This window comes from Mytilus galloprovincialis, chromosome 11 (assembly GCF_965363235.1).
Source record: "Mytilus galloprovincialis chromosome 11, xbMytGall1.hap1.1, whole genome shotgun sequence".
Classification (NCBI taxonomy): Eukaryota; Metazoa; Mollusca; class Bivalvia; order Mytilida; family Mytilidae; genus Mytilus; species Mytilus galloprovincialis.
Window position 1 is genome coordinate 32,483,446 of NC_134848.1, and position 11,638 is coordinate 32,495,083.

Below are 11,638 nucleotides of genomic sequence, written 5' to 3' on the forward strand. Positions count from 1 at the left end.
AAACTTACCTGTAAATATGAAATTCTCTTTACGGTATGAGTTTTTCTCATTGTTTGAGATTGTACAGTAGTACCTGTAACTGCTTATACCTATTTCTTATTAACTTTTGCTTGATAAACTAACTAAATATCATGTATATACATTGTACCACATCTCCTTATTTTTATATGCATTCCAATAACATGAACAATTGTAATTCAATTCTATATACCAAAGCAAAATGAACTGCACCACTTGCATTCACTAGTATGCATCTTTTGGCAAAATACAAGTTCTTAAATGACACAAGATATATTTATTGATAAAAAAATAAAATTTAGTATACAACTCTTTAACAGGTATAAAAAAAAGCACAGGTGTGTCATAACTTGTGAAATCTGTGCTGAAAACATATTAGACATTGATGGTATTTGAGTAATTCCATATGTGAAGCTCAACATTAGCTCGTCAGTTGGTGGTGGACAGTTATAGTTCCTTTCTGCAGGCTAGGATGAATGACTTTTCAGGAAAACCAATTTCACAAATCAAAACTTTCCTCTAGATTTCTCCTACAATATTCATCCAGTTTAGTTCTTTTGGTTTAATTGGACACCGTCCTGATTTTTAATTTTGCAAACCATTCAGTCTCTTGCTTGCAAATGGTGCATGAAAATAGGATGGGTATGGCAGTAGACAAGTCTCTTTAAAGTGAGTTAGTGCCCTGAAAAAAAGTTTTATAACTTTAGTTTTTTTGAAACTTGTGCAACACACATACCTAAATAACTATAACATAGAAGAGAGCATCATTCGTGTCAATGTTTTGTTCCTGTTTACATTGTCATTGATATTTTTTCAGAAAGCCTGAGGCATAGCTCATGAATTCCTGTCATTACATCCTAAATTAACATAATTACTGCTAGAATAATTATCAGTATGATATACGTTCACTATCATTGTACAGCCCAAGTCTTCAGTATATATAATTGTTGCATTCATTCACTCCTGTGTTCAGTCGTTCAAAAATATTTAAACATCAACAAATGAACTTTAATAAGGACTAGAAAACACTAGAAAAGATACGTACATACAACCCGTGTTTAAGTGTATTTGAAAGAGAAATATATCTGGTTAAACGATGTATAAAGGAGGAAAAAGTTGTAGATATTGCATTACGATGCTTTCTACCTAATAGCACGTGGATATGTTTACATATTTAGACTTGACCCAGTATGACCCGTACCTTGCAGGTCACCACCGTCGTTTAAACACTAGACTACAGTCGTGTATATGACAATAAAATGCTTAAGCCTGTACTATTTGTGTGAAGTAAATGTGTTTTTTCTGTACATTTAAATTGTTTTACCTGATAGCAAGGACGTATATCTATCCGTTTCCTTCTCAATTCACTTTGTCAATTTCTTCGAGCTTCTTCAAAACATACGTATTACTGCGCCCGGAAGTGAAAAAAATATTAGAAATCCTCGTAAAATAATGCTATTTTCAATTTTGTGGACTCCATTTTGTTATATTTATTATATAAAGATAAAAAAAGTTACGATTAATTATGAATTTGCATATCATTATACGGAACGTTTATGGACTATTTTTCCATAGCTGTAAGTGGGTCATTTTGGCGGGAAATCATGTACACATACACACATAGATTGGCTGGTACCTGATCGTAATGTTACACATCAGATATATCAAATAGCTAATACCCGGAACGTAGTACCGGGAACCAGGATAATACGTAGACAACATACATAACTAATACCGAAATTGAAAACACTTTACGGTTTCTCGTTTATAAACCGAATTCCGCTTTGAATTATAGAAGATGCAATATTAATCATGTTCAGTCGACTTTTCATTGTTATATCAACGTCTGAACTAATTAAAAAATCTTTAGATGTCAGATAACACTCGAAATTGACCCGACCTCTTTCCACACGGAATACAAATAATGATAGTTTGTAGTCAGGTTGACTGCTTATAATGCAAAATACACATTAATAACAAGTTCTATAAAACGAACAATACACACTGATCGTTTCTTTAGTCCCCAATGTAAATGAAAGAAACAAAAACCATATCATACCATAAAAAGAAGAGGAGAAATTCGAACATTTCCGGATCTATTTCTGGCCAAAAGACCCCCTGCATAGATTGCGTATGAAAAGATGAACCTCATGACTTGAAAGTCAGGCCTTAAAGCACTGCCTTTAAAAAGTAATGATTATTATTATTACCTGAAATTACATTTCGAACAGTTGAAGTGTTTACAGCATATAAAGCATAACCATACATTGTCTCAAATATAAATTTTATTTTTAATCTGCTCAAAACAGGATAAAGGAACAGATGTTTCAAGCCTTATACAAATAAAATTTGTTTCGAGACAATGAATGGTTATTGTATATTTCTTATTCCAATACAATGTAAAAAACATGCTCAAAGTCATAATTCAATTTCCAAAATGAGTTTTATATGAAATCACACTACAGATAAATAGACATTTCTGTAAGATTTGCTTATTGTTAGACAGTGTTCTAGCTTGAATTAAAAAGTGTTCTTTACTGTCATATTTCAGTGAAAGTTTATATTTAATCTTAAGGAAATTGCATTGTAATCATTATTATATTCAAGACATTCTTTTTTTAATGTATATAGATATGCAAAATGGTAGTGAATAAAACACTTTGTTTACCAAGATATAGAAGTTATCGATAACTTAATAGAAGAATATCTTGTATCTCTGAACGATGTGTACCCATCACTTATGTCTAAAGTAAAAAGTCATCTATCATCCTATGTTGTGAGTATATATTTTCAAACTTACCAGTAGTAATTTTATAAACATGCATTTCATTGATAAAATTTCTGGACATTAGGAGAAGTATTTTATTTAGATATGTATTTGATTATAAAAATCTTAAGTCAAACGCTTCATGAATCAATGACAATGCAATTTGGCCTGACAGAAACTTAAATTTGCAATCCAGAGGGAATTGCTTATTGAAGCCCTGAGATGAGATAAAGCGGAATATATAATTATAGTGCCAAAAGGATCAAAGGAAAACACACTAAAAAGTAATGACAAATAACAAATAAAATAGGATATACAAAAACCATAACAACTTTCTTCTTGAGTGTTGCTGAAAAAAATGATAGATTTAATTTGTCTTTTATTTTAAGTAGGTTTTTAAATTATTTCTATTTAAAGATTTTTTATTCAGGAGAGCTGACGAGAAATTAAAGAATGAAATATCTATGGTAACATGAAATAACTCTGTTATTTGATCACTTGTGGAGAGTTGTCTCATTTTTAATCATACAACATCTCTTTATATATGTATCACCATAGGTATTTCAGGGAAATTGCTGTCCTGTTGATATGGAATTTAATTAGTAGTTCTGTCAACATTGACTATATAATTGACTTCATAAGCCACTACCATCAGCCTTCTCAACCAATCATATTTACATATTTCTTCATTAATATACAAACCATATAAAAATTATTTGTAAATAGACATTTGCCTCATTCAATAACATACATATGGTTTCTATTTCAGGTTGAAGATATTGAATCACATGGCCCTCTATAAGCCTATACAGAGGATTGATTTGAAAAAACACATGGTAGAATTAGATGGCAAATTTTCCAACAAAATTAGCATGCAAGAAGCAGGGATACTGCTCATACTTTTATGGAGATGGAAGTATTGAACCATATAATTTCAGGTGGTTACGTCTTCAATAAAGAGAAGGAATGGTAAGTTTATTTTTAATGATGCAGCACAATAATAGATAAAATTAAAAAAAATTAATATAATAGAAGAAAATATTAATATTTTTCTAACAATCTGTAGTAATGCCTCTTCATTCAAAAGGGCTTTATCATATTTTAACTTTTTACGATAGTAGAGTTCATGGTCCAATGAACATAGAAAATGAAAGTGCGAGTGGGGCATTCGTTGACACCTTCTTGGTTTTTTTGTTCTACAGTACCAATTAACACTTAATGAACTATACATTCACACCTAACATAGACAATAAATTTTTCTGTATAATGTTTTTTGCTTTGAAAGATGATTTTTTTACATTTTTTGCATTTATTTTCGATTTAAAATCCCTTGATGCCCGCGAAACAATATTAAAATCACACATTCAGCTGAAAACGGGTTCGTAAATAAAAAATTTCGAGTAGTCAACAATAAATTAATCTCTCAAGGTGAATAATTTTATATTTTAACATTACAAATAATTTCAACAGTAAAAACATATAACAAAACATTGTTCAATTTGAAACAGAAGTATACGGCTTGTCCTACACTTAAGAATTTTGAGCTGAACTTGGCATTCACTTAACATGTATAGTGAAATTGACATGGTTCATTTTGTTACACATGTAAACATTCAAGTTTTGAAATCGGTTGTCGTCATAGAAAATACTGATGTTCATGTTTGTCTGTTATAAGAAAATTGGTTTAATTATTTCTGCTCAAAAGAAATATTTGAAAACAAACAGAACGTATAAAAGTTATTGTGAAGATCAAACAATACGTCATTTGAATGTGACTGCAATACACATTCTGAGGTCACGCAGGTTCATACAAAACTAGTCAAACGTAGTCCGGCAGTAGGCGAAGCTTAAAAGCATGGCTGTATCTGTATAGTAGGCCACCCAATTGCTGGATAAATAAATATATTTGAGTTTGAAAATTATATCTGGGAAAACAAATGCTCTAAGAACTAATCAATACATTTAAAAAGATGGTTTTATGAATGAAAATTCCAAAACTAAATGTTGTTAATAGTACAACTATTCTCACAGGGTTCAAGCCTCATCAGATGTAAGGAAGTTATCCACCACAAAGGAAATTAAATCATTTTAGGCCAAAAAACAGATGGGGCAGAATTATTGACAGCAAATCTTATAAAGGCAGAAAGATCTCCAAACAGAAAAGTGGTCAAAAGGGACATAACTGATGAAATTAAGAATGCTGCCTTACTCTATACTACGGAGACTGGATTGATAATGACCTCATATCATGGAAATAAAATGCCAGAATGGGGAAGTTATCAACCAGGGTAACCCCGTCTACTGCCAAGATGAACATGACAGTGCTAAGGTATATAAAAATAAGATTGACTGAGTGGTATGAGATGTATGTTTTATACAGGTATAGATACTGTTAATTAAAAAACAAATTGGTTAGTTTTTTGTCGAGCCGGCGACCTTTGTCGCAAAAAGCTCGACATATAAGGATAGTGATCCGTCGGCTACGGCGTTAGCTTTCTTCTTAAAAGCTTTATATTTTAGAAGGTTGAAGACCTGGATTATTCATACTCTATATGGATGCCTCTTGTTACGAAGTTTCCCTCAGTCACATGTGCAATGTCCTTGACCTAATTTTCATGGTTCAGTGACTACTTGAGAAAAAATAAATAATATATTTTGTAATGTTAAATTATCTCTTATTATAAGTAATAAGATAACTATATTTGGTATGTGGGTATCCTGCAAGGTCCTCATGCCCGTCAGACAGTTTTCCATTGACCTCGACCTCGTTTCACAGATCATTACACAAGGTTAAGTTTTGGTGGTCAAGTCCATATCTCAGATACAATAAGCAATAGGTCTGGACTGTAAGGTGTACATGTCCAACTGGCAGGTGTCATCTGACCTTATAGGAAACATGTGTAATAAGTGTCAAGTTGATTGAACTTCAACGTCATCAAAACCTACCTCGACTAAAAAATTTAACCTTAAGCAGGACAGACGGACGCGCAGACCAGAAAACATAATTCCCATAAATGGGGCATAAAAATGTAGCCTCATCAAGAAGGAAATCCGTTTATATATGTTTCACTTTATCAATTCTCCGTATAAATCTTCTTTAATTTGTTACAGGTGGTAATGGACAAATTTTATTCTACAATAAGCTGTAGAGATCCTGGTATCAGCTTAGAAACCTAATAAATAGGCGAAACATTGTAACCAAGGTTTCAAAGGATTACCATGCTGATGGTGAACTTATTGATTAAACAACAGAAGCTCATGTAATTGCCGCTGCATGGGAGTATTTGGAAATGGACGATATGTCTGCTAAGTGTGCAAAACTACCGAAAGGTTTACACTTGGAAAACGTCCATACACAGCAACATTATATCCTCCAGCTGTGTGGACAAATTGTAGACAGATATTTTTTAAATGACATTTCGACTTCAATAAATAAATTAGAATTAGGGGGAGATATCAAGTTGAATGAACAAGATGACTATATTTATAGTTATGCCATCAATGTTGCAAAACTTGGCCTCATGAGGAAAATATCTGTACAAGCAACCAGATATGGAGATGGCACAAGGATTTTTCGTCACTGGAAGTATGCCACCCTTATATAACATCAGGCACACAAAACAAAATATCGCCTAGAAGGATTCCTTTTGATGGCAGGTGTTAATGCTTTGTACACACCTAGGCGAAGTCATCCATAACAGGTGCATAAACCTTCAGGGTGGAGATGGTAACAATTTAGATGGGGATTATGTTATGGAACTGTCAAACAAATATGCCAAACAAAGAGTAAAATTACTTGGGCCAAACCATTCTTCTGAAGTTGTGGAAAGAATCGGAACAACTATGATGGCAACAAAGGCCATAGAAGAAAATCTCCATTCTCAATTAAAACTTGCACCTGTTTCTGGTTTTCATCCCGCCCAAAATCTGGACAAGATCGAAAATCTTTGGCGAAGCAGTTGGTAGATGTGAAAGTTTTCATAAAAGTATCAGGGAGAGAAATTCTTCAATTAAAAATGACAAAAAAGATCTGTTCGAAAGTATTAACATTAAAGAATTCCAAACATACATTAGGCAAAAAAAAGGGAGAGTGTGACTTACGCAAAAATGCATTTTGATTGATTGATTAATGGTTGCTTAACGTCCAGTGGCAAATATTTCATGCATATTCAGGACGAGAACAAGTTCACAATAAATACAATAGGTAGGTTGTTGTAATAGAGGCCATCTAGGATGTTGGACGGGGAAATTTTGACTGCCACTGGAAAATATTGGATATATTGGATAGGGACAGAAATTTTGCCTTGCAACAGGCCACCTACGGACCCCTCAAAGAGTTGTTGCAAGGGTTCTTAACGTGCAAAGAGCGTGGCACTCTCTTTACACGAGGCATCGGATTTAACGTCCCCTTCTGACGGACGTGACTGCGAACTTGATACATCCCGCACAGCCAAACGGACGCCCCACTTCAGCAAGCGTTTTACTGCCGGTCGGGAGAAGACCAAGCGACCATATTTTTTTATTTGAAAAATCTAGATGTAAACATTAAACTATTTGCCTTTTTCAAACAGTATAACCAGCATAAACCTGCATTCCTCCACAATCGACAAAAATGAGTTAATTGGCCGTTGTAGAAAACGTGTTTCACCAGCAGAAAAAGTTGAAAAGAGAAAATTGTGAAAGGGGAGGGTTGTTTGTTTACTGTCAGTAGTTTTAAAAATCAGAACACCACATCTGTTGGCAGTGTCATCATTCCAGTCTGAGGACTTGCTTTGTTCACACTGGCCATGCGACCATCTGTTTGCTACGACTTTACAGTTTCATGAATCGAGCTGGGTTTATTTACTTTATAGAGACAATTCAATGTTCATCTTGGATGAGTTGTGTATTCAGGACATTGGTTTCAAGCACCAAATGATTCATATGATTAACCTCCATAAGCAAAAGAGGCTTCAAAACTTAAATCTCCAATAAAAGTAAAATCAGATAAAGACCAAGATCTCTCTGTTACTATAAGAGAACAACTAGATAAAAGGCTTCACTTACCTAGAAGATACTTATGATATTCAAGGGAAAGCTTTGGGTCAGTTAATACTGCTTACATGCTTCATCTTTCAGTGCCCTTAGAAAGTAATTAGCCACTACTGGATTCAAATCGGACAAATCAAAAGAAAAATGAGTAGTGTCCGCACGAGAAGTGAAACGGAAGTAAGATATCGCAATATGTGTCAGAGTGTTTGTTATTATCAGGTTGGGAACAATAACCACCCTTTTCAGAAAAGGGGTCATTTTACTGATTTAGAAAAGAAAATAGAAATACCAAGGATTTGTATAGTTCTTCTATACAATACCTTTGAAAACTTAGAATTTAGTACTCAAAAAGAGGAGAGTTACATCATATTTTAAACAACTTTTTCTAAAAGAGGGGTCCACTTATTTTGAATATTATTAAACTGTTAAAGTAAATGTGTTAACATGGTTAAAGTCCAGGAAAATTACAAAATTCTTGGACGTGTTTTGACCATTCAATACCAGATAGATATATAGTTCTTTGAGAAATTATGAGCCCTTTTGTAAAAACAAATATATAATAACTTATATTGATCCCTCATAAAACATTTTAAAGGGATATTTATAACAAAAAGGGGTTGTCCCCAAACTGATTATAAATGACTTGGGTCTAATTTTCAGTGACACATACATAGACCAGATTTAATTATTTCTTGGTGAACAGGGAAAAAATACTTCAGAAATTAAAGAAATGTCAAAGTACAAGTGATAAATCAAGCTTTAATATTGTCAAAACCTACTATTTTATGTTTACAAAAAAAATTATAATCCCTCGCCTTTACTTTTCTAGTTCCGCCTCAAAAATTTGCAAATTAAATATTTTTTTATTAAAATTTTCAAATCGCTCGCTCGCCCCAAATTTTGGAGTGCAAAAATCCATAGAACAAGAAATTAAATTGGTGTGGCCTAAAGTTTACTTTTATCACTTGTGGTAGTAAAAGTCAATTTAAATGTTAAGTAATGGCATTCGAACCCCGTTGTCAATTGCAAATATTTCTGTTTTTATGGTTTCACAAAGATAAAAGATTTAAATAGCAAGTTTTATTTCAGTTGGGGGTCTTTCTGGCAAACCCAGTGCAACAAAATTGCCGTATTTTTCGATTTAGAGATTTCGGGATATGAATTTCTTTAAATTCTGCATCTCGGGATTTTATGATTTTAAGACCGGGATTTCGGGATCATTACCCCTCCAAACACCCCTCAAATTAGCCTAAGTCGGCCTTAGTCATTTATACATGATTCATATCCTACCATTGGTATGTTAATAAGACTCTCAAAAGGAAAGGCACTGATGGACTGTCATAGAAGCATATTTTATTAGACTAATAATGGTCTATATATAAGCAGTCACATTTATTTCATGTTTGAAACGGTGCATATTTTTAATTTGAGTTGGACTTTTACCAAAAGAAGCATTGTAGCAAAGGAAAGAATAATTGTGGTCTGAGGCCAGAAACATGAAAATAATTGAATTTAATAGAAAGGAAACAAATATCGGACTTTGGAAAAAGGAAGAGAGATTTGATATCTTTTATGAAATTCTCCATACATAATATCTTTTACAAAAAATCATCCCACAACAGTTCACAAGCTGTATATGCCAGCGATTTCGCGGGTGGGTTCTAGTAGTATTTAAAAGTGAAAATTGTTTTAAATTAAGATTTTGTCGTTGGTGACGTCATGAATTTTGAAGATGTATTCACTGGATCCTTTGTGTTAAAAACCACTATGTTTCAGTACGGTTAAAAAATTATGTTTTTCGTCTGATATGCCCACCTACTTATCAAGATCATCTACGTTTTTGTTTGCCAAAAAAAAATTCGACCATAATATTATGTTACAGTCATACATATAGTTAAATATATAAAAGCAGGAATTTTGGGATGTTGACTTCTATTTTATATGTATGATATTTTAATTTCAACTTTTCATGAAATAACCTTTCCCCTTTAAAAGAACACTTGACCTTATATCTAATTTGTACATTACAGTGAACATGCATATTGCACTAGTACTTGCAATTCATTTAATGAATTTAGTGCCTGATATAGAAACTGCTCTGGATAGTGATGATGGTATTGATTCAGAAGATGACATATATATTGGTGTAAAAATTGTGCTTGATGCTGTCAAAGGGGTCAACTTGATACCATCTTCAAGATATGACTTTCAGTCAATTTTGAAATCTTTGACTATTGATGAGCTCCTTAAAATTAATATATTTCTAGAAATACTCAAAGAGATAAAAGAACGGTATTTATGCATAGACAATGAAAAAGATTTTAAAACCATGCCACATTAAGCTTTCTTCATATACTTTGTATATTATAGCCAACAAGAAAAATGAAATAGAAAAGATTGAACATAAACTAAATTATAGCAAATGGGCAAACAGTATGTCTGTTAGATGAACTTCAGTTTGGAATACTTGTATTAAAAACTACTCCATTAAAAGAATTCAGTATTCATTGCAAAGCAATTATAAGTAAATGATCTAATTTGAGTCTGATCCAATTGAATTTGATAGAATTATTGCCCTTGAAAATAAAAGAATTTTGCCAAAATTTCCAATTTAACATGGTCTTAAAGGGTATATCAGAATATTTTAACGTGTATTTAAAAGTTGAGGATTATATGCTTCAATATTTTATAATAATATTACAGTTATAATTTGCGTTATGATTTATATATTTCAGATTTTGATTCTTAGTTGTATTTGTCTTTACCTTAGATGTCCAGACCTACTATATGCAATGATGAATGTTTCGGTAAAGAATCCTTCTGTGGTAAAAATTATAAATATAACTAGTGTGGTATTGGCATACAGTGCATTTATGTTTGCTAGAAACAATAAAAAACTCAGCGTTTCAAAGATGTACCACCTTGGTGGCTGTTGCTGGTAATGCAAGTGATGAAGTACCATATTATTCCCCTTTATGATTATATGTACATTTGGTTGACCCAGAGCAATGTGACAAATCATCGAACACTCTCTCAGGATTTTGCCACCCTGTTGTGCCTGCAATATTATCTTATAATCAACTATAGTGATTTCTGATTCAATCAAAAAATAAAAGTGCTTAATTTTTTTTATTAACACAGTGAAATTGTAGTTGATAAAAATTATGGTATATGTACTGAACAAAGTTTCATCAGAAGATTAAACCAGATGTGGATATCAATGTCTTGTACAAGTAAGTTGCGTATCTTGGAAAAACAGGGGCGTAGCTAGAATAAAACGATGTGGAAGCGAATACCACCGTGGAATATGATGACAATCAACAGGATTTGATATAAATTTATCTTAAAGCTAATATGTAAAAAATTAAGTAAGTTGTGCATACTATCATGTTGTTAACCTTGACCCAAAAGGTATTGAATAATAGCCTTGCCCTCAAATAAATAAAATTTGAATCCGCAAATTCAACAGTAATAGAAGAACTGTTAGAATCATTTGGTTTCCTAAAAAACCTACGTATAAAGGAGTCCAGCAATGATTGATTGATTGATTGTTGGTTGCTTAACGTCCAGTGGCAAATATTTCATGCATATCCAGGACGAGAACAATAAATACTATAGGTAGGTCTTGAAATAATAGAGACCATCTGGGATGATGGTCGGGGAAATTTGGACTGCCACTGGAAAATTTTGCATAGTAAATTACTTCATTTAATATGATTCAATCAAAAATGCAAATATATAACTGTTACTCTAATTTTCTATATTTCAGATGCTTACCAGGAATGGAATCAGAGTCAGTGTAAGCATTCAAAAAATAAATAT

The 11,638-nt window shown here is 32.6% G+C and overlaps 1 long non-coding RNA gene across 1 annotated transcript; it reads right to left on the bottom strand.

Moving 5' to 3' along the window:
- Positions 1–280: 280 nt before the first annotated feature.
- Positions 281–2,207, bottom strand: LOC143051968 (uncharacterized). The gene is made up of 2 exons (XR_012970969.1): positions 1,343–2,207; positions 281–700 (listed from the first exon to the last, which is right to left on the bottom strand). It is a non-coding gene; the product is annotated as an uncharacterized LOC143051968 (long non-coding RNA).
- Positions 2,208–11,638: the final 9,431 nt, after the last annotated feature.